A 20588-nucleotide genomic window follows, 5' to 3' on the forward strand; every position below is an offset into this window, starting at 1 on the left:
AGTGTGAACAACAGTGCTGGTGGCCACAAACCGATGAGCGTTATTTGTAGGAGAAGGGAAGTGGGATCGTGTGTGGGGGCTGTATAAATCTCTCTCTTGCTCTCTTTACCTTCTATTCCTGCTGGATGCTTGGTCCTTTTCTAACCATGGAGAATGTTCACGAGACCAGCTGGGGTCCTTGATTACCAAGCATGTTGCTGTGTCCTATCCTCACCTGTTTCTCTTCCTTTTTTTGGTTCATTCTGTGGTTTTTAGTATATGCAACCACAACGACTGATTTTAGACAAGCCCCCCAAAGAAACTCTGGATCCAGTAGCATCCACTCCCCATTCCTCCCTTCCCCCAGGCCTGTGGCAACCACTAATCTATTTTCTGTTTCTTTGGATTTGCCTGTTCCGGGCAGGTGAGGGGCCTGGGGCTGGTGGGTGCTTTAGGAAGTGCTGAGGTGCTGTTGGCCTGACCACAGCATCCGTCCAGAGACATAGATCTGAGGCACAGATGAGGCAGAACCCCAGGGGAAGGACTGCCCCATAGGAACCATGGAATGTGTTATCTTGAGAGGGAATGGAATGCTACCAATAATTATGCGGGACACAGGGCAAAAAATGGGTTGTGTGGTCACCCTATGGAATGGTAAGGGCTCTGAACCTTGAATCCAAGTCTGAGGCTGAAATTAAAGCTCTGCCCACTTCCTGGCTGGATTTGGTTGGGCTACTCAGCCAATGACTCTGCATTTCCTTACCTAGAAGCCTGACCTCTGGGATACAGCTCTGTGTGGATACCAAGAATATGGGGTAATATGGGGATTCTGTGAGTCAATTTCATATATAGTGGGTCATATAATCAGATCTATAATATAATATAGGCATATAATGCCTATAATAAGGCATATAATGCCTTAACAGGACTGGGAATGTTTCCATGTGAGTTGCTCAGCACCGGAGAGTTTACACTCCTGTTGAGGTAGGTTTCAAGTGAAGTAGGACACCATGAAGTGACCTGAGTCCTTTGTCCGCAGGTCTGATGGAGGTCGTCAGATAGTACACACAAATCTGATGATACGCTGTGGAGATGAATTTTTTTTTTCCCTTTGAAAGTTTCGATATTCTTCTCACCTTTTTTGGTAGCAGCTTTATTGAGACATAATTCACATACTCTACAGTTCACCCATTTAAAAGCATACAGTCAGTGGTTTTCAGTATACTCAGATCTGTGTGACCATTATTGTAATTTTAGGACATCTTTGTCATCCTGAAAAGAAACCCTATGCCCTTTAGCATTTGCTCCCCATCCTCCCTCCCCCCCACCCCAATCCTAAGCAACCACTAACCACTGGCACTGATCTTTCTGTCTGTAGATTTGGTGGGGATGCTTTTTTTTTTTAATTTTTTAAAAATGTTTGTTTATATTTGAGAGAGAGACAGCGTGGGCAGGAGAGGGGCAGATCCAAAGCAGGCTCCAGGCTCTGAGCTGTCAGCACAGAGCCCGACGTGTGGCTCAAACTCATGAACTGCGAGATCATGAGCCGAAGTCGGACGCTCAACCGATTGAGCCACCCAGACGCCCCTGCTGGGGATGCTTTTTAAACTGGCTTGTCACACCTTGTGGTCTCTAGGAGCACCATGCTATGAAATTTTCTTCTCTTTTTATTTTTATTTTTTTTTTAATCGTCTTCTTTTATTTTAACGCATGGCCATGAGAAGGAGGGTTCTGTGCACACCCAAGACTCACACACAAGCATTGGATGGACCACTGACCTTTAAGGCTCCAAAGTGTCTAGTCAGACTAGCTACTAATTTGACCAGTAAATAACTTGCTGCTGCTCATCGCCACTAGGTGGTGCTGCTGCTTCATCCCACTGACCTACACGCAGCGCTGGCAGAGGTGGGCCTCGGGGGTTCCAGGTGCTGGCAGCATCCGTCTTCTTCCCGGGACGTCAGGAGTAACCTAGGAAACGGCCTGCAGTTAGGGATGTGCCTGGAAGAGAAAGGCAAATGGACACCCAGAGCAGAACACTTGTGAGTGCCAATGATAATAAAGGTGGCAGCAGGATTAGAAGCGGTAATCATAATCGCAAAGCAGTAATCACTGCCATTTATTGAGCATAATACCATTGTAGGCACTTGACATACATCAGCTCTGCTCTTCACACCCAGCAAGGCACATGTATTACATCTACTTTGCAAAGGGAGAAGCCAGGGTTCAAGAGGATAAAGTAACTTTGTGAGGCCACATGGCCATGATTCAAATGTAGATCTGGGGCACCAGGGTTGAGATTCTTCCAGAACACACTGCCACCTCAGACTCTGTGCTGAAGACCAGACACTGGCACGTGGCGAGAGAAGGAAGCAAAAGTGACAGTGGAGACAGCTGGGGAGGGTCCAGGGCCCAGGCTCACAACAGCAGGGGCAGCTGACAGGAAAGAATGAGTGGTGGATGGAGGGGAAGAGCCAGGGCATGGGGACGTGGGCTGCGTTATTAGGCCAGTGGAGGCTGCAGCCAAGGGACACCTCGACCTACCTTGGACGCTTATGTTCTTTGGGAATCAAAAACTACAATCTGTTCTAAAACTGGATTGTGCTGATGGCTGCACCACTGTATACATTTATTAAGAACCTTCAAATTGCTTTCTCACAATGGGTGAATTGGATAGTAGGTAAATTACCTCAAGAAAGCTGTGTGAAATTTACAATCATGAAACCAATGGCAACAAGGGTGCTGAGTTAGTATATCTTGGCAGTGCTGTAGGCACCTTGAGAAGAGGGAGAGTATCATCTCAGTAGGAAGCCTGGCTGACAAGCTGTCCAGCCTCTGCTTGCATGCTTTTGGTGCCAGGGAGCTCAGTACCTTAAAGCAGCTGATTCCAGTTTGGGATAACTCTCTAATCTTCAGAAAATTGAAATCCGTCTCTTGCCCTTATCCTTCTGTGCAGAATAAATCTCTTTGCTTTGGCATGTGACATTTCTTTGAGTGTTTGAGGGCAGACGTTGCATTTCCCCCAAGTTATTTTTATTTTTGTTTTGTTTTTTGGGATTTTAGAGAGTTATGTCGGGGGGGGGGCGGTGGTGAGGGGCAGAGAGAGAGAAAGGATCTTAAGCAGGCTCCAGGCTCATCATAGAGTCTGACACGGGGCTTGATCCCACAACCCTGGGACCATGACCTGAACTGAAATTAAGAGTTGGACGCTCAACTGACTGAGCCACTCATGCACTCTACCCCCCAAGTTCATTTTTTATCCCATACGGAAACCCCCGGATTTTTCATATGTAAGATTTCTAGCCTCTCCCAATCTGGTAGCTCTCTGCCATACTTGCTTTGATCTGTCAGCATCTTTCTTAAAATGTAAGGGCCAGGGGTGAGCCCAATGATCAGATGCCAGCCCGGTGATATGGCTAATAGTTTGAATCCTGGAGTTAAGTTCTCTGAGTTCAAATCCTCGCTCCACTAAAGGTCAGCTGTGTGACAATGGTTAAAATACCAACCTTTCTGTGCCTTATATTTAAATCTGTTAAACCTTATTTCTTCATCTTGCACACCATGAATCCTCAAAGATTCTGTCAGTTGCTCCGCCAAGAATAAGTATACAATGTGCATAGCAGCGTCTTCACGTACCAATCGATCAACAGTGCAATGAGGTCAATTTGACCATTTACCCTTACTGAGTACGTTGGCCACAAGTAACACCTGCCATCTTCTCTGAGGGCTCAAAACAGAGCTGACTACAGGTCAACGTCAGACATGCCAATCTCATTTCTGGAATCCACTTTCTTTTTCAAATGTGGGCAACATTTTCCTATTTCCAATTTCCACCCACCCCTTGCACCTTCCTGGTTTCTCAATATTTATCAGTGAGGGTTCTGCAGTCACACCAGAAAGTTCTCAGATATATTTAGTTGGAATCAGGAAAGCTGAGCCCATGTAAAGCAACAGGGCTCTCCTTGAGCACTGCGTCACCTGTCTTGGATCTCAGCTACTCCATAATCATGTTTGTTAACCTTTCCAGCTTGAGGATTATTCCCTTTAACAAAGGAAATGTAAGAAAATAGAGAGAAAGGAGGCTTTAGCTCTTTCCCAGTCTTTTATTAATATCGCGTCATCTGCCTTGAACATCTCCCTGTTACTGTTGCTCAGGAGAAAAAAAAAATGAGCTTTTAAAGGCTGCCTTTGTTACATCTTATCACAAGCCCTCATCATTCTGGTATTCGATGATGATGATGATAATAATACCACCTAACATTTCTTGTATACTTACCGTGTTCTAGTCACTATGCTGTCTTACACGTATTCGTTTCATTTGTAAACATACCCGCAACTGTCCATTCTTATCGCTTATCCTTTGGTGTTTCTCATTCATTGTCCTCTTATAATCTGAGTTTAGCCCTGAGCTCCCAGTGTTGCCACCACTTAAATTTCCTTAAAAGCTGCTGCTCGTCCCTTCCTCCTGATTGGGTGGGTCCTGCCTCTGAGGAAGTCCTGCCTTCCCAGACCTGCAGGGGTGGGGGGTGGGGGGAGGTTCCCTGGGGCTGCATGACTCCGCATAACTGATGGCTACATACAAAGGGAGAAACTCAAATTTAACTGAGGAGGGATGCAGAAGGCAGAAAAGTGGTCTGGCCCTAGGAATGCAGTGGGAAGGAGTCCAAAGGTTAAAGTCTAGGATATGTGGGCGTGGCAGGAAGTGGAGAGAAGGAAATCATTCCAGATGGAGGCTGCAACAGTGTGAACCCATCTGTGAGGGTTCTTTGTATGTGTTGATTTAACTGGGCTAAGGGATGCCCAGATAGCTGACAAACAGTATTTCTGGGTATGTTTCTGGGTGTTTCCAGAAGAGGTTAGCATTTGACTCCGGAGACTGGGTAAAAAAGGCACATCCTCACCAATGGGGGCTGGCATCACCCAATCCATTGAGGGCCAGAATAGAACAAAAGTGAGGGAAGGGCAAATTCTTTCTTTTCCTTCTTGAGCTTCAACATCCATCTCTCCTGCCCTTGGACATCGGAATCGGAGTTCATGGTTCTTGGTCCTTGGACTCTGGGATTTACATAGGCCTAACCTCCTTTGGCCTCAGACTGAATTATGCCACCAGCTTTCCCGTTCTGTATCTTGCAACAGCGTATCATGGCATATCTCAGCCTCCATATAAGCCAGTTCGCGTAATAAGTCTCCTCTGTGTATCACCACATATCCTATTGGTTCTGTTTCTTTGGAGAACCCCAATACACCATCATTTCTTTTTTCAACCCTGAGGGTCAGAAATGAGTCCAGAGGAGTGGCTCTCTCCCCTACTTCCTCAACCTACTGAGGACGAAGACCTTCCACAAGCAGGTAAGACCTTCCAGGATGCTCTACTTTTAGCAGAATGAGCCTTTCTATCTCTTTTCCCCCCAGAGCCAAATTTCCTCACCCCTCCTGGATTTTGCCTCTCTTCCATTCTGTGACTTGCATTGAAAAAGAAAACAAGTTAGAGTCTTCCCTGTGCCATCAGCTTTGAGATAAAGGACTGTGAATTTTTGCAAAATTCCCTCCTAGGGCCTAGCACTGGGTAAGGTGTTCCACATATATTTGGTGAGTTACTGAATGAAATCAAAGTGCTCTCCTTCTGTTCTTCTGGCTGGGTAGTGTACGGAAGAATCCCGGAACGCCGTCATTTGTATTTCTGTCCCCTTTAACTGACCCTGATAATTCTCACAATGTGTCCATTTTCAGATGCGTGGATTTCCATGCAAGCATTTTGCACACAAAGATGGTTCAATACATATCACTTGTTCATCTGACTGAAGACCCCAGAAGAGACTAGCACCCCAAAGGAGCATATATTTCTCTTTTAAGGCTCCCCAACCCAAAGCAGGCATCTTAGGGATAAGCATGCAGTACGCAGTTGATAAATACTCAGTTACCAATTAGGGACCATAAATATGCAAGAGTGGTAAATTAAAAAAGAGCTGTGTTACAGATAAGCAAATAACAAGTTATCTAGAACAGCCGAGTCTACTGTGCTCTGCATATAGGGAGAGGAAGCCTCCACCAGCTAGAGAGATCTCCCTTCTAATTAGGCTTCCGTTAGGATAACATTGCAAGTAGCTAGGGATATTATTGCGCTTATCTGCTACTCTTGGAATAAACTCGTGGGAGATTCAAGTTGGGCAGTAGAAGGAGGCTGTCCCAGGAATAAATAAATACATTGGGACCACTCCTGAGTGAATACTCCACACATAGCTAAGGAAACATTAACCATCAATATTAACCTGATTGGGTTGCTGCGTTTTGCATCAATGACACTTAAATGTAAGCTCAAGAATTTAGAAGGCCGGGAGCATCTCTACTTGCTAGATGGGGTGCCGCGTGATCCATGAATCATCTATTAAAGCCAATTAGGTCTTTTTTTTTTTTTCTTTTGAGTTTGTTTGTTTGTTTGTTTGTTTGTTTATTTATTTATTGAGAGTGTCCGTGGGTCTGGGACAGAGAAAGAGAGAGAATCTCATGAACAGTGAGATCATGACCTGAGCCAAAATCAAGTGTCAGTCGCTCAACCAACAGAGCCACCCAGGCACCCGAGATCTTTTTTTTTTTTTTTTCTTTTTTAAAGAAGAATTTGGGTGGGCAATTAACAGGACATGGCTCAGGAAATTGTAGGTTTCAAATTTCGGAAAAATTAGCACATCTGGGCAATTTGAGTATCTTCTCATGAGGGTAGACAGTCTCTGCCTCTAAACCCTGGCTGACCAGGCTTGCTGCCGAGATGGGCACTGAGAGGAGAAAATATAATGTTCTCCATTATCTTGGCAGTCATTGAGACGTGTAACAGATGCATTTTATCCCCTCGGCAGTCCCCTTTAATAAAGCAGCTCAATTCTCGGTGGATTAATTGGCTGACGGGCTGGGAAGGATGCGCTGTCTGGGGGTGTTTGCTTTCCCTGGCTGGGGTGGGTTAAGGGTGTGGCTGGCAGATGGCTGGTGTGACAGAATCAAGCCACAGATCCAGCCTCTCTGATCCCTCCAAGCAGCAGATTTCACTTTCTCTTCCACCCGCCACACTTCTCTTTCTTCTGAGACCAGAGAGACGGAGGTAGAACACAGATTTTTGTCAAAGGGCCTGAGCTGGTGTCCTGCCTGTCTCCACTGCTGTCTGGTTAGGTGATTCTAGCTTTCCAAGGCTCATCTTCTCCATCTATCAAATGGTATGATGATACCCACCAGAATCATTCAGAAGGTTGCTGGCAAGGGGAGGTGCCTGGATGGCTACACGAGGCTTTAAAGAACCGTATGGGCGCTGGTTTTGCCACCCACAGTCATTGCTGAGCCAGCCCTAGCAGCCTCCGCGCTGACGCAGGGCTGCCCTGCAGATGGCGCTGTGGCCCAGGGAATGCTCCCAGAGAGAACTCCGGCAGGTGGGACTACACCTGAGAGGGCTGGACAATGGGTGGGTCTAGTCTGGATTTCTACTTCCTGTGTGTCCTGGGTGTGTGTCCCACCGACAGGTCCCCCATGGTCACATTGGGCTTCTCACAGGGCCAGCTGCCTGCTAAACCAGTGGTCCTCTCTTTCTTCTTTTCTGCCCTCCAGTGGATGGAGTGCTGGGTCTTGCCTACCTGCTCATGCTCTTTGACCCCTTCTCAGGTGGTGCGTCTGCAGCCCTTTCGATCCCATGGGAGCATCTTAACGCTTAGATAACCCCCCGGGGCTCCATCTATCTGTGATGGTGGCCACCAGCTCTACTCTGGGAAACATCCTTATCCTGACTTTGTTTCCCATCTGAGGCAATCTGACAAAGGATCTAGGCCAGTAAAAGAGAGAAGGCACCGGGACCCCCAAGTGGTGCTCAGAAGACAAAAGGCCAGGCTAACAGGTGGGCTCGGCTCCCGTCAGGTGGGAATCCTGGCCCACCACCCAGCATTTCTGTGTCCAGGGGCTCCTTCTGGGGGATGCCCAGAGCCCCCTTCCCTGCCTGCGAAGAGAAGAGAATTAGACCTGCCCTCTAGGATGCAGTAGCAAAGACTAAGTGACCTGAGTCATCCGTGGGCTTCACAGAGTGCGTGGTACACAGCAAGGTTCAAAGGATGGTGATCAGTATTCAGTGAGGAGCAGAAGTGAGGAGGTGGAGGGATCGGACCAGGGAGAAGACAGGGGCGGCTTGTGAGGGAGGAAAAGTGGCAGTGGAGAGGAAGGTTTCTTGGCCCTGGAAGGCTACCGAGGGGACCCACCCTCACTCTGCTGACCCCTGGGGCAGCCATGCTGGCAGAGCCAGGTGCCAGGCAGAACGAGCCAACCATCTGGCCAGTTGTTTCTGTAACAAAAATAGATGGTGGCAGGGGCTTGGAGAGCCGTACTCCGTTGACCACAACTGGCAGCAGAGGCCAGGGCCTCCTGGAGACCCCCCCAACCCCTATCAGCAGCATTCAGGCCAGCACACTGCAGCAGCAGGTGAGGTCAGGATCTAGCCTCAAGGAAGCAGGCACAGAGGCCCAAGGGCCAGAACCTTCGCTGAGCAAACGGCAAATCCTGAGAGGATTTGCCCTTCCTCCTGGTCCGTGATTTCTTCCTCCAGGGGCACAACCTCCTCTGTGTCCCATGAAGGTGCCTTCCTACCACCACTGTGGTATTTATTACACTGCACAGTCAGAAGTTCGGGCTCTGAGGCCAGACGGCCTGGATTCACCTCCTGCTCCCACACACACGGGCTGTGTGACCTTGGCAAGTTGCATAGCCCCACTGTGCCTCAGTTTTTTCAACTGCAAAATGAGTTGTCGCGAGTGTTCATTGAGTTAATGCATGTAAGGACGCAGTGGAGCCTGGTGTGCCCGAGGCACCCAACACCTCATCCCTTTCTCTTCTTTTAAACCCCATCAGTCTCTGTCTCCTACCTCTCTCTCCCTCCCTCCCTTTTCTCTTCCCTTTCTCATCCATTCAACAAACATGCCAAGCTATGGGGAGGGGAGCTGAGGGGCACATAGCAATGGGACACTGTGAGCACAGGACTCTCCAAGCAAGGTCCACCCCTTGTCAGGGCTGTGATCTGCCCACACAGCTGATGTCTTCGCCATCACTGCAATGGGGCTGGTCTCCCAGGCCCCAAAGGCTGATCCAGCCCAGCTCCCACAGAAGGCAGGGCTGCCTTTGCCCTCAGGCTCCAGGGAGAGGTGATTCTGGGGGAGGGAAACTTCCTTCCTGAGACGAGGGCAGCACTGCTAAGAGTCTGGCTGGGAGTGAATGGGGCTGCTGGGGGACAGCACGGATGTCAAACCCAGGAGCTCCTCATCTGGGGACAGTGTGCTTCTGCCCTGCTAATGACAGAGCCATCACTCACAGGGCACCATGGCATCGTGCAGGACCAGACACTGCTGTCTGTCCCCAGACAGGGTGACAGATGTCATGGGGACTTGGGGGGTTCCGAGGGGGAGAGTTGGGATACCCTCCTCCCCCCAAGTCATGTCACATCTCCCAAAGTCACACAGAAATGTTCTTACACACCTCAGTGCCTTTGCATGGGCCATTCCCTCTACCCGACCTGCCCTCCCCTACCTCAGGCCTCCTCCATCTGACAATGTGTCGAGCATCCTTCCAGACTCAGTTCCTGGGGCACACCTGGGAAGCCTTCTTCAGTACTCCAGGACAGAAGGAAGCCCATCCTCATCCATGCCGCTTGGATGCCTTGTACATACTTTTCCTAACGCAGTGGTCACAGCGAATGACAGTTATTTGTTTAGGTGTTTGTTCCCCCTGCCACAGACAGTGAGTTCTTGAGACGAAAGGCCAGGGCTCGGCTTTCTCTGCATCCTAGGGCTGAGCACGTAGGTGGCACCTAACGAATGTGTGCTGAGGAGTGGATTGCCATTGCTGTCACCATCCGTCTCTACGCACATCTCGATGCTGAGCAGGATCCAATCCCCACTTGATGTCTGGCCTAGAGGGACATCCTGCTTTAGTGAGAGGTTTAGAAAGCCAGCTGGCTAGAAGGATCTAGAATGAGGAGGTCTTTTCCTATTGAAGGCCAGATCTAAGCTCTCTTTTCCTAAAGAACTAGGGGATACCAGTTTGGAATTGCCTTTAAATGTTTATTTTTGAGAGAGCGCGTGAGTGGGGACAGGGCAGAGAGAGGGAGACAGAGGATCCAAAGCAGGCTCTGCGCTGACAGCAGAGAGCCCGATGTGGGGCTCGAACTCATGAACTGAGAGATCATGACCTGAGCCAAAGTCAGACACTCAACCGACTGAGCCACCCAGGAATTGTCTTTAAATGTACATGAGGAGTTTGAGCTCAGAACTAGTTAAGCCTCTTCTTCCCATCTGAGGCGACCCACAAACCGTGAATGGCACCCACCGGAGGCAGAAATGAGGCAGGGCTCCCTGGGGCAGAAATCCAGGGAGATGCCTCACAGATCACAGAGGGGAAAAACAAAAAAGCAGTTTCTGTCTCAATTTTGTAATGCAGACACATAAAGTGTTCCTCGTGGTTGCTTTTAAAACAGAGGAGAGAGAACATAAAATGACTTAACAAATGAAAAAGTAATTGGGAAAAAAGTTCCTGCCATCCCATGGGATGGCCAGTTAAGGGAGAGAGAGAGCAGGGCAGAGAGAAGAGGAAGGGGAAGACCAAAGAAGGTGGGAAGATGCACAAATAATAGCATGAGAGCAGGGGGCCGAGATAGAGAAAGGAATTTGAGAAAGAAATGGTGGAAACACACACAGGAGGCCCTCCGACACTTGCTCTTTAATTGTGTCTTCTTTGTGTTTTGTTATTGTTTTTACGAGTTTAAGGGATGCAATTTCAAACACATTTCTCTATTTTCTGACTTCTAGAAAGAAAAATTCCCAGTGAGATGCCTGATGTCATTCTTCGTGTTGATCTGTTTTGTTTTGTAATCTGTTCTTTTTTTTCCCCCTTCTGAAAACTTTTAAGATCGTCTTTTACTTCAAACGCACCACCGTGAAATTAGCATGGACTTTATTCGTTCATTGTATTGGGTGCTCAGTGGGCTTTTATTTTTATTTATTATTTCTTTCTTTATTTTCAGTGGGATTTTTTAAACATGAGAGAGAGAGAGAGAGAGAGAGAGAGAGAGAGAGAGAGAGAGAGAGAAAGCGAGAGAGAAAGCGAGCAGGGGAGGGGCAGAGAGAGAAAAACCCAGGCAGTCTCCTCAGTGTCAGCACGAAGCCCGATTCGGGGCTCAATCCCATGAACCACGAGATCATGACATGAGCCCAAACCAAGAGTCACCTGCTTAACCAGCTTGAGCCACCCAGGAGCCTCTCAATGGGCTTTTTAAATCCGGAAATGTAAGTCTTTCTTATGTTCCTTTGACAATGGACTCCCTTCCATCTTCTCTGTCCTGTATTTCTTCTGTTGGGCCTCCTAGGTGGATCTTTTACTTTCCCTATCTTTTTTTCTCTCTCCTCTTTTCCATATCTTTATTTCTTTCCTACTTTCTGAAAGTTTTCCTTGATCCTTTCAAACTTTATTTGTTGCCTATTTTGTTTTTATTGGCAACTTTGTTTCACTATCATGTTTTCTTCCTTCCTTCCTTCCTTCCTTCCTTCCTTCCTTCCTTCCTTCCTTCCTTCCTTCCATTTTCTTTCTTTCTTTCTTTCTTTCTTTCTTTCTTTCTTTCTTTCTTTCTTTCTTTCTTTCTTTTTTTTGGTTTTAAATTTATTTACTTAAATTCAAGTCAGTTAGCATACACTATAGTATTGGTTTCAAGGAATAGAACCCAGTGATTCATCACTTAGTTTTAACATGCAGTACTCATCCCGACAAGTGACCTCCTTAATGCCAATCACCCATTTAGCCCAACCCCCCCATCCTTTCTACATGCAACCTGGGGCTTGAACTCACAACCCTGAGATCGAGTGTCGCATGCTCTACCAAATGAGTCAGTCAGTGCCCCTCTGCTATCAGATTTTCAATATCCAAGGGTTTGCTCCCTTTCTCCCCCTGATTATTGCCTTTAAAAAAATTATTTACTTTTGAGAGAGAGAGAACAAGTTGGGGAGGGGCAGAGAGAGAGAGAGAGAGAGAGAGAGAAGGAGAGAGAGAATCCCAAGTAGGCTCCACAGCACCAATGCAGAATCTGACGTGGGGCTCGAACCCAAGAACCGGGAGAGCATGACCTAAGCTGAAGTCGGACAATTAACCGACAGAGGCGCCCCTGATTATTCCCTTTTCAAAACAGTTTTTTGGGGGCACAATTTATATCCCAGGAAAGTCATCTATGTTTAAGTGCATGATTCAATGATTTTTAGTAAATTTACAGAGATGTGCAACCATTACCATAATCCAGTTTGGATAACTCCTTCTCACATAGTCTTTTATTCTAGTTTCATGGGTGACATATCTTCTCCTGTCTCTCCCAAGACATTAATGCCTGTTTCTTTGATGTTTTCAAGTTCCTCCCTTTGGTTGTTGGTCAGCTGGTTTCAGTTTCTGCCTTTCGTCATGTTGGAGACGTTCCTCAAGTTCTTGGTTATTCTTTGCGGTCCACTGATATTTAAGAGTAAAGTATTAAAAAGCCATCTGGACACTGTGTGAGTGAACATCATTTGTCAATTGGCAAGCTTCACTATGGGAGTTATATGAGGGCCATTTCTTTGAGGTTCCCCAAATGTCAGTATCAGGGAGTCTTTTCTAGGAGTCATTCAATTTCTCCAGAAAAGAGTCTACCAACCTCTCTGGGGTTGGGGTGGGTGAGTGTGGTGGGCTAGTGCTGATCTGTTTGCCAATAGCCTTGGAGATGCACGGCACAGGGGACTGGGGGTACAGCCCTTTGCAGATAGACTTTCATGTAATCCTCCTGTTTTCCCTCTGGCGCCTCCCACTTATACTGTTCTTGCTGATCTGGGCTTAGACCCTCAGTTTCGCCATAGAATAAATCCACTCCTGGAGGAGGGGAGAGGTGGTCACTTGGCTGTACTGAATGGGGGTGGGAACTTGGGGCGTCTTCCTACCGATCTCTCAGTTTCCAGTTGGCCAGAACCTGCCAAGTTTCCAGTTCTACAACTCATCCTTGTCTTTTGCAGTCCCCGGTGCCTGCAATACCTGTGTCTTGCCAAGAATCCGCGGCTTGAGTTGGCTCTGTTTTCGTTAGCATCCCCCTGTGTAGGCACATGGTATTCAGATTTCTCAGCTCTGATGATTCTTCCACTTGCTTTCCATCTTCCAAAAATCTGTTGACATCTTTTGTCTTCTGCTGGGTTTTTTTCTCTCATTCTTTTCATTCTTGTGGGCTCATACATTTTTTAAAATTCCTTAACTCACATTCTAGTGGTATTTCAGGAAGAACAATGCTACATCCATGTGCTCAATTTGCCAGGCTTTACCTGAGATGTGGGACTAAAGGCCTTTCAAGCTTTGTTTTTTTAGCTGTGTTTTTGTAACTGTAGACATAAGGAGAAACAAGAGGAGGTCTCCTGTATTCTATACTCAACATGTTATGGATTCTCTTCCTACCAGAGCAATCTTTCTAATCTGGGTCACTGGTTCTTTAAAAGAACAAAAAGGTGGAAAATGGAAGGAAATCTTGAGAAGGGATGATCAAAGGGATGGACATTGGATCCAGGGAGGATTTGAAGGTGTTGGTGCTGTTTAAATGGGCAAAGAGGCTCGGAGATGGTTTAGTTATTCATTGGAATTCATTTTCTTTTGAGTGATTTTCGTCCTGATTCATCATGCTGCACTGTACAATTTTGTGTTGGTTTGAACTTCCACGTTGCCATAGAAGAGGCATCTTAAGACTTGAGAGAGAGGAAGAGTGGGGGAGAGACTAAGACTGTATTAATCAGGATAGACTAGGCAATGCTACCGTAATGGATAAACATGGAAATGTCAGCGTCTTAACACAGTAAAAGTTCATGCCTCTCTCACTTCACCATCTTCTCTCTGTTTGGTAGTTTCCTCCAAGAGGTGAGCGAGGGGCCCAGGCTACATCTATCTCTTAGCTATACTATCTGGAACACATGGCTTCCCAAGGTTCTGCAGAAGGGGAGAGAGAATTGGAAGATCATGCAAGATGCTTTTAAGCTCCAAGACCGGAAGTGGTTTATATCTTCTACCCACATCCATTGGCCAGAACTCTGTCCCTTGGTCCCAAATTATCTGCAAGAGAGGATGTGGGAAGTGTGGTCTTCCTGTGTGCTCTGGAAGTAAGGGTGTTGCATTGTCTCTGTCATCTGTTTACCAGGCTTTCTGAGGAGGAGGGGAGGTATGGTCTCCGTGTCCATAATGCCTGATCACGAGGAAATAATGCTCAATTAAAGTAGGAGACAGCCGTCAGATATAAAGAGAAATTTCTTGACTGTAAGGGAGTCGAACATTAGAATTGGCAATTGAGAAGTGACATTTACCCTTATAGATCCTTAGGAAAAGTGTTCCTGAGAACTGATGGATCTCCCCGCTCAAGAGATGAACCGGTTAATCTTTTGAGATCCCACCTGATTCTGAGGTTCTATTCTCAAATACTCAGAGTTTGCCTCAGAGTTTGCAAAGCAGAACAGCCAGGACCAGAGGTGGATCCAGGTTTTGTGAAGCCTGAAGCTTATACTCCTTTGGGTACCTTCTATAAGAAAAATAGGTATCTTCTGTAATTCAGAATTATGTACAGGGCTTGGAAGGGGCCCTTGCAAGTGGAGGGCCTCAAGCCTAAGCTTATTAGTTTCCCAATAAACTCCCCCAGCCAGGAGAAGCCTGGAACCAGTAGATTCCGAAGCATCTTCCCCAACACACTAGCTCTTCCAGATTGTAGATCGCCTTCATGATTTTTTCCAACTCTTTAACTCAGTAAAGATGGCTGAATGCTCCCCATGTGCCAGGCTCTGGGCTGGAGCCTTCATCACCCACCTCTGTTGTAGGGTTGAGCTAGGCACCAGCCCAGGGGACATTGGTCCTGACCCAAGGAGCTCCTAGGTCCATGCAGGCAGCATCAGTGCAAAGGGGGGGAGGAGGAGAGCGAGCACAGAAAGCCAGATGGGAGAGCTGGGCCATGTGTGACCTGAGGATACAAGAAGTCATCTGTGGACGTCAGGCTGCTGTGCTCAGAGGAGAAATCCATGCTGCTGTCTGTCTTGCTTTTAAAAGGAAATGTTCCTGTAGAAACTGCAGAGACCTCAGGCTTGCTGTGGAACAGAGGGCTCAGCTGTGTCCCGGGCCCCTCTGTCAAACACATCACTCCTCTTGAAGGGCTGGAGTCGAGTGTCACCACGAGGAGTCAGCAGTCTGGACTGGGACACTTGGTCTGGAGCCCAGCTGTCAGCCCTGTTCCCACGATTGTCCCTGGCACTGTCTGGGCCTTTTTGAGCTGATCGAACTGCAGTGTCTGGAAAACTCCAGACCAAAGCTAGGTCCCGCATGCAACCTTTCTTAGAATTTTCAAAGAGCAGAAAAAAGAGCTGGCAGTGATTTCCGAGGCCATCTCAGAAGACCAGGCCACAGATTCGCTGGGTGACCTTGCAGGACACCTTCATCTCCCTGGGCCTCTTTTTCATCTTCTGTAAACTGAGGAAATAACCCCTGTGAAGGACAATGTTTGTCACTGTGATCAAGGTCAGCATGGATCTGGGAGGCTGGGGGCTGGGGAAGGGACACTGACACCTCACAGCCTGTCCTCTGGGCCAGCTGCACAGGTGCTAGACAGGGGCCCCAGCCAGTTAGGCAAAACTGAGATGATCAAGCAGCTCCAGGCCCTTGGTGGCCCCAAATCTGTTTTATGGTTTTTGATGTGCCTGCATGGTTTGCATTGAGCTGAGGCCCGGGAAGCCTAGGGGGAAAGAATAAAAACAACCCACCTGCTTAAAGTGATTTGTCTGAAAATGCTGTCATCAAGACACACTGTACGGAACACAGAAATGAAAATGCATTTTAAAAGGCTTCCTAATGAAGGAGTTGCAAAACAACTCACGTTAGAGAAAGCTCATCTCAGCGCGCCATGGGCTGCCTCAGCCAGAGAAGGCGGGCCAGAGAAGAGGTGGAGAAGGCATGGGGGTGGAGCAGGTCTGGGAGGACTGGTTTGGGCTCCCCTTCCAGGTTCACTGTGATCCTGGTTTGTACCCAGAAACCCCAGTGCCATGCTCTCTGCTGTTGACACTAGTTGCTTCCCAAACTTGGGCCATCCTCTAACTTCAGGTCTAAATAAATGCCTTTAGGGGCTCTCTTGGTGGACTTAAGGAGATGCCAAACCCACTGAGGCGCAAGATTTCAAGTGTGTGAGAAATTTTCATGTGGCTGGGCTTGGAGGTTTTTCTGGAAAGAGGGGCCTGAGTTTTCATCCGATGTCCAGTGGGTTCAGGACCCAGGACAGAAACCTTCACTCTAGAGTAGCTGGGGTTGGGGGAAGGTGAGGCAGCGCGTGATTCCAGCGGGATCACTGGGAGAGTGGGGAATGCAGGCCACTCCCAACTGTAGAGTGAGCTAGTTACCCAAAGGAACATGGAACCTTGAACCGTAGAATGCATTTTCCTTGATGAGGTCTGCCCATGTGGAAGTCGTGCTCCCTGACAAGTAGCCAGAGTTTTCTATGGACAGACCCATTCAAAGACCCCATCTGGCACCTGAGGTGAGCCTGGCACTGTGCTGGGTGGTGGGGACATGAGGAAGATTAGACATGGTTCTCATGTGCCCATGTGGGACTCCCCAGTCCAGGGGATGAGGTGCCCAGAGAAATGACAATACGAGGGGTGGCTGGCTGGCTCAGTCAGTAGAGCATGCAGCTCTTGATCTCAGGGTTGTGAGTTTGAGCCCCACGTTGAGTGTAGCGATTACTTAAAAATAAAATCTCGGGGTGCCTGGGTGGCTCAGGCGGTTAGGCGACCGACTTCAGCTCAGGTCATGATCTCGCAGTTTGTGAGTTCAAGCCCCGCATCGGGCTCTGTGCTGACAGCTCGGAGCCCGGAGCCTGTTTCGGATTCTGTGTCTCCCTCTATCTCTGCCCCTCCCCCGCTCACACTCTGTCTTTCTTTCCTTCAAAAATAGATAAACATTAAAAACAATAAAATCTTTAAAAAAAACAATAAAATTTTAAAAAAGATTTTTTAAATGTTTATTTAATTTTGAGAGAAAGAGAGAGAGAGAGCAGGTGTGCACTAGTTGGGAAGGGCAGAGAGAGAGACAGAGACAGAGAATCTGAAGCAGGCTCTGTGCTATCAGCACAAAACCCGATGTGGGGCTTGAACTCATGAACCGTGAGATCATGACCTGAGCCGAAGTCAGATGCTCAACTGACTGAGCCATCCAGGCACCCCAAAATAAGATATTAAAAAAAAAATAAATGACAATATAAGGTAGTATGTGCTATAAGGAAAGGTAAAAGAAAGGTCTGGATGGCACCGAGGAAGAAAAGGTTAGCTCAGTCTAGAAGCTGGAAGGGCACCCAGAAGATGAGTGGCATGGGCCAGAGGGTCAAATACACAGGGGTGTGAATCCAGGCTGTATGACCTCTGAGAACCTCAGTTTACTTTTTAAAATACAATGATAATTATTCACAGAATTGTTGAGGGTCCGATGAAATCATGTTCACACAACACATCTATAGATTGGACGTCCAAGTGGGATTTGGCTTTTGGAAAGATCTAGGAGCAGCGAGAGCAGCCTGGCTAGAGGCGTGGCCCCGGAGGGTACTTTGTGCTGACTCATCAATGCTTCTGTGCTAGGAAGAGAGTCACTGTTGATGGTCCACAGTATGTGGATTCAGTGACTCAGCAATTCAGGATTCAATGATTTATTTTATTTTTTAAAGTTTATTTATTTACTTTGAGAGAGAGAGAGAGAGAGAGAGGGAGAGAGAAAGCTTGTGTGTGAGTGGGGGTGGGGGAGAGGAGGGGAAAAGAGAGAGAGAAAGAATCCCAAGCAGGTTCCACACTGTCAGCACAGAGCCCGACTCGGGGCTCGATCTCACGAACCGTGAGAGATAATAGAGTAATTTAAACATGTGCGGGTACCAGGGATGAAACGAGCAGACTGCTTATATATCGGGGTGCTGACACCATGGTAACAATGGTTGCTAGTGATGACTGAGAGCTTCCTATGTGCCAGGCTCCACCCAGTGCTTGTGGACTAACTCACCGGATCATTTGATCATGCTAATGGAGGAGACCTCACCCTCCTCACTGTGGGGCTCCTGCTACCTTCAGTCCCAATTCATTCCTGCCCTGTCCCTGTTCTCACTCAAACCTTCGTACCCTTACCCCCCTTACCCTGTCCTACACATCCTAGGTCAGAGCCAGGAGGGACCTTGGCGACCCCTAGTTCAATTCCTCATTTTACGGAGGAGGAAACTAAAGCCCCTAAAAGAAAGGAGCTTGCTTTTCTAGACCATAGAAAAGGCCCCTGGGCACCCTATTGGTGCCAGATGAACCTAGTCAGGAGGCCCGGGTTAGCATGTTGTCCACATGATCCTGGTGGGTGTCCTCAGGGTAAGGGTCAGACCGGTGATAGGCTGGCTGTGTCCACATGCTCCCCAGGATTCATATCCCGGCCATTCTTCTCCAGGCACTCATTTTCTTCAGTTCCCAGGCCTCCTGGTTTCCCCTCAGGTCAAGCAGCTGAGGTGGGGGGCGGGGGGGGCCCCAGGCCCCTCCAGGGCTCTGGTTCAGGCCCTGGGAGGTGCAGGAGATGCGGTGGGGCCTCCGTGTTGATGGAGATGTGTCACTGCAGCACTGTGAGGACCCAAGCTCTCGCCCACCTGTGGTCCACCTCACTTCCTTGGTGCGCAGACCCAGGACTGGAATTGCTAGATCAAACTCTACCTCTGCGTTCAGCTTTTTGAGCAATTGCCAAACTGTTTTCCACAGAGGCTGCACCATTTTACATTTCCCACCAGCAAAGCGCAAGCGTTCCAATTCCTCCACCTCCTGGCCAACATTTGTTATTTTGGAAACACGCTTCTTTTTCCTCTCTGACGGCAGTCCTGGCGGGGTCACCCCCGAGCTGTCCCCTTTAGGATCTAATCGCCAATGCCTCGTTCACACCCCTGTCTCCTCAGCCCAAGTGCTGCTGAAGCCATCAGGGACAGGTGCACGCCAGGGCCCCGGAGGGCACGGAAAACAAAGAGGGCTGAGCCCCGTCCCCAGAGTTTCTGTTCCATTGGGTCTGGGATGGGGCTCTGGAATTTGCATTTCTAGTAAATGCCTAGCTGGTGCTAACGCTGTCTTCTGGGAAACCCCGTGAGAACCACCGCTCTAAGGTACCACTTTCTGCATCTTGTCCTAGGAGGTCCCTACTTTCCTTCCTCATTTGCATAAAACGATAGCACCCTTCACCTCAATTTTGCTTCAAACTTCCCTTCCCCCAGATCTTGTTAGACTGGGCGGTGGGATGGGCGGGGGAGGGAGGGAAATGTTGGCTCTGCTTCCTCAGTTCCTAGACCCTTGGCCCCTCTGTCCAGCCCCATAGGGAACATGAGTGTCCCCCGTTCTGACTCTGGAAACGAGATGGGCCTTTCGCTGGGTTACACCGCATCTCAAGAACTGTGGCCACAGTGTAGCCTTGGACCAGCTTCAATCAACTTTCCGCTTTGAAGCTGTTCTCGGTGAGTGATTGATATTTTTATTCAGCGTGTTAAATGCCTGACAGGAGTTGAGTGTGGTGAAGGATTGCCCTGGGAATCCTTCCCCAAAGCCTGGTGTGGGGGGAACACGAACAAAAGCCTGGCCTCCCCTCTGGGGTGGAGGGCCTCTCATCCAAGCCCCAGAATGGTCTACTGAAGCTCTGCCCAAGGTAACCAGCCACTTGCATAGTCCTCCCAGCTCCCACCAGACCCCCCTCCCCTCCCCTCACCTGCTCCCTCCTCCCCAGGCTCTAGCACGGAGACCTTGCGCATCCCTTGGCCTCTGGATTTGGTGAACATTTTCTGACATCTCAGCTCCAGCTTGGCTGGACATTTTGCATGACAAATCATTTCCTTTATTTGGGCCTCAATTTCCCCATTGGTAAAATTAAAAACTAGACTATAGCAATGGTTTTCAAACTGTGTGCCACAGGGCCCAGGGTTCTGCTGAGGGTCAAGGTATACTCCAAGTTTACCACCTCTGCTTAATTAGAGTGGCTTCACTTACATTTACTTAATTAAAAAAACATTTTTTTATGTTTATTTATTTTTGAGACAGAGAGAGAAAGACAGAGTGCAAACAGGGGAGGGGCAGAGAGAGAAGGAGACACAGAATCCGAAGCAGGCTCCAGGCTCTGAGCTGTCAGCACAGAGCCCGACGTGAGGCTTGAACTCACAAACCATGTGATCATGACCTGAGCCGAAGTCGGATGCTTAACTGACTGAGCCACCCAGGCACCCCTCTTACATTTACTTTATATCTTGAGATTCGGTGTAAACAACTCATTTGGAAGACAGATATTCTGCTGCTAACAATCACTGGCCTAGATGATCTTGAAGATTTTCTTGCTCTGGTTGTATGGTCTAGATTCTGTGGTTCTTTGGCCTCTACATCTTTTTCAAGTCCCAGCCTATGTGTGACATCAGCCTTGAGCTTTTCCTCAAGTTTCTGAAACTCAGTGCTTAAGAATATGTGTTTCTTCCAGGATGGAGGTGGGGGGTGGCAAGCAAGGCAGGTTGGCCACTGTTCCAGTCACTGACCTGTCTAGGAGGGTGTTTCTGG

The sequence above is a fragment of the Acinonyx jubatus genome, chromosome E1 (assembly GCF_027475565.1).
Source record: "Acinonyx jubatus isolate Ajub_Pintada_27869175 chromosome E1, VMU_Ajub_asm_v1.0, whole genome shotgun sequence".
NCBI lineage: Eukaryota > Metazoa > Chordata > Mammalia > Carnivora > Felidae > Acinonyx > Acinonyx jubatus.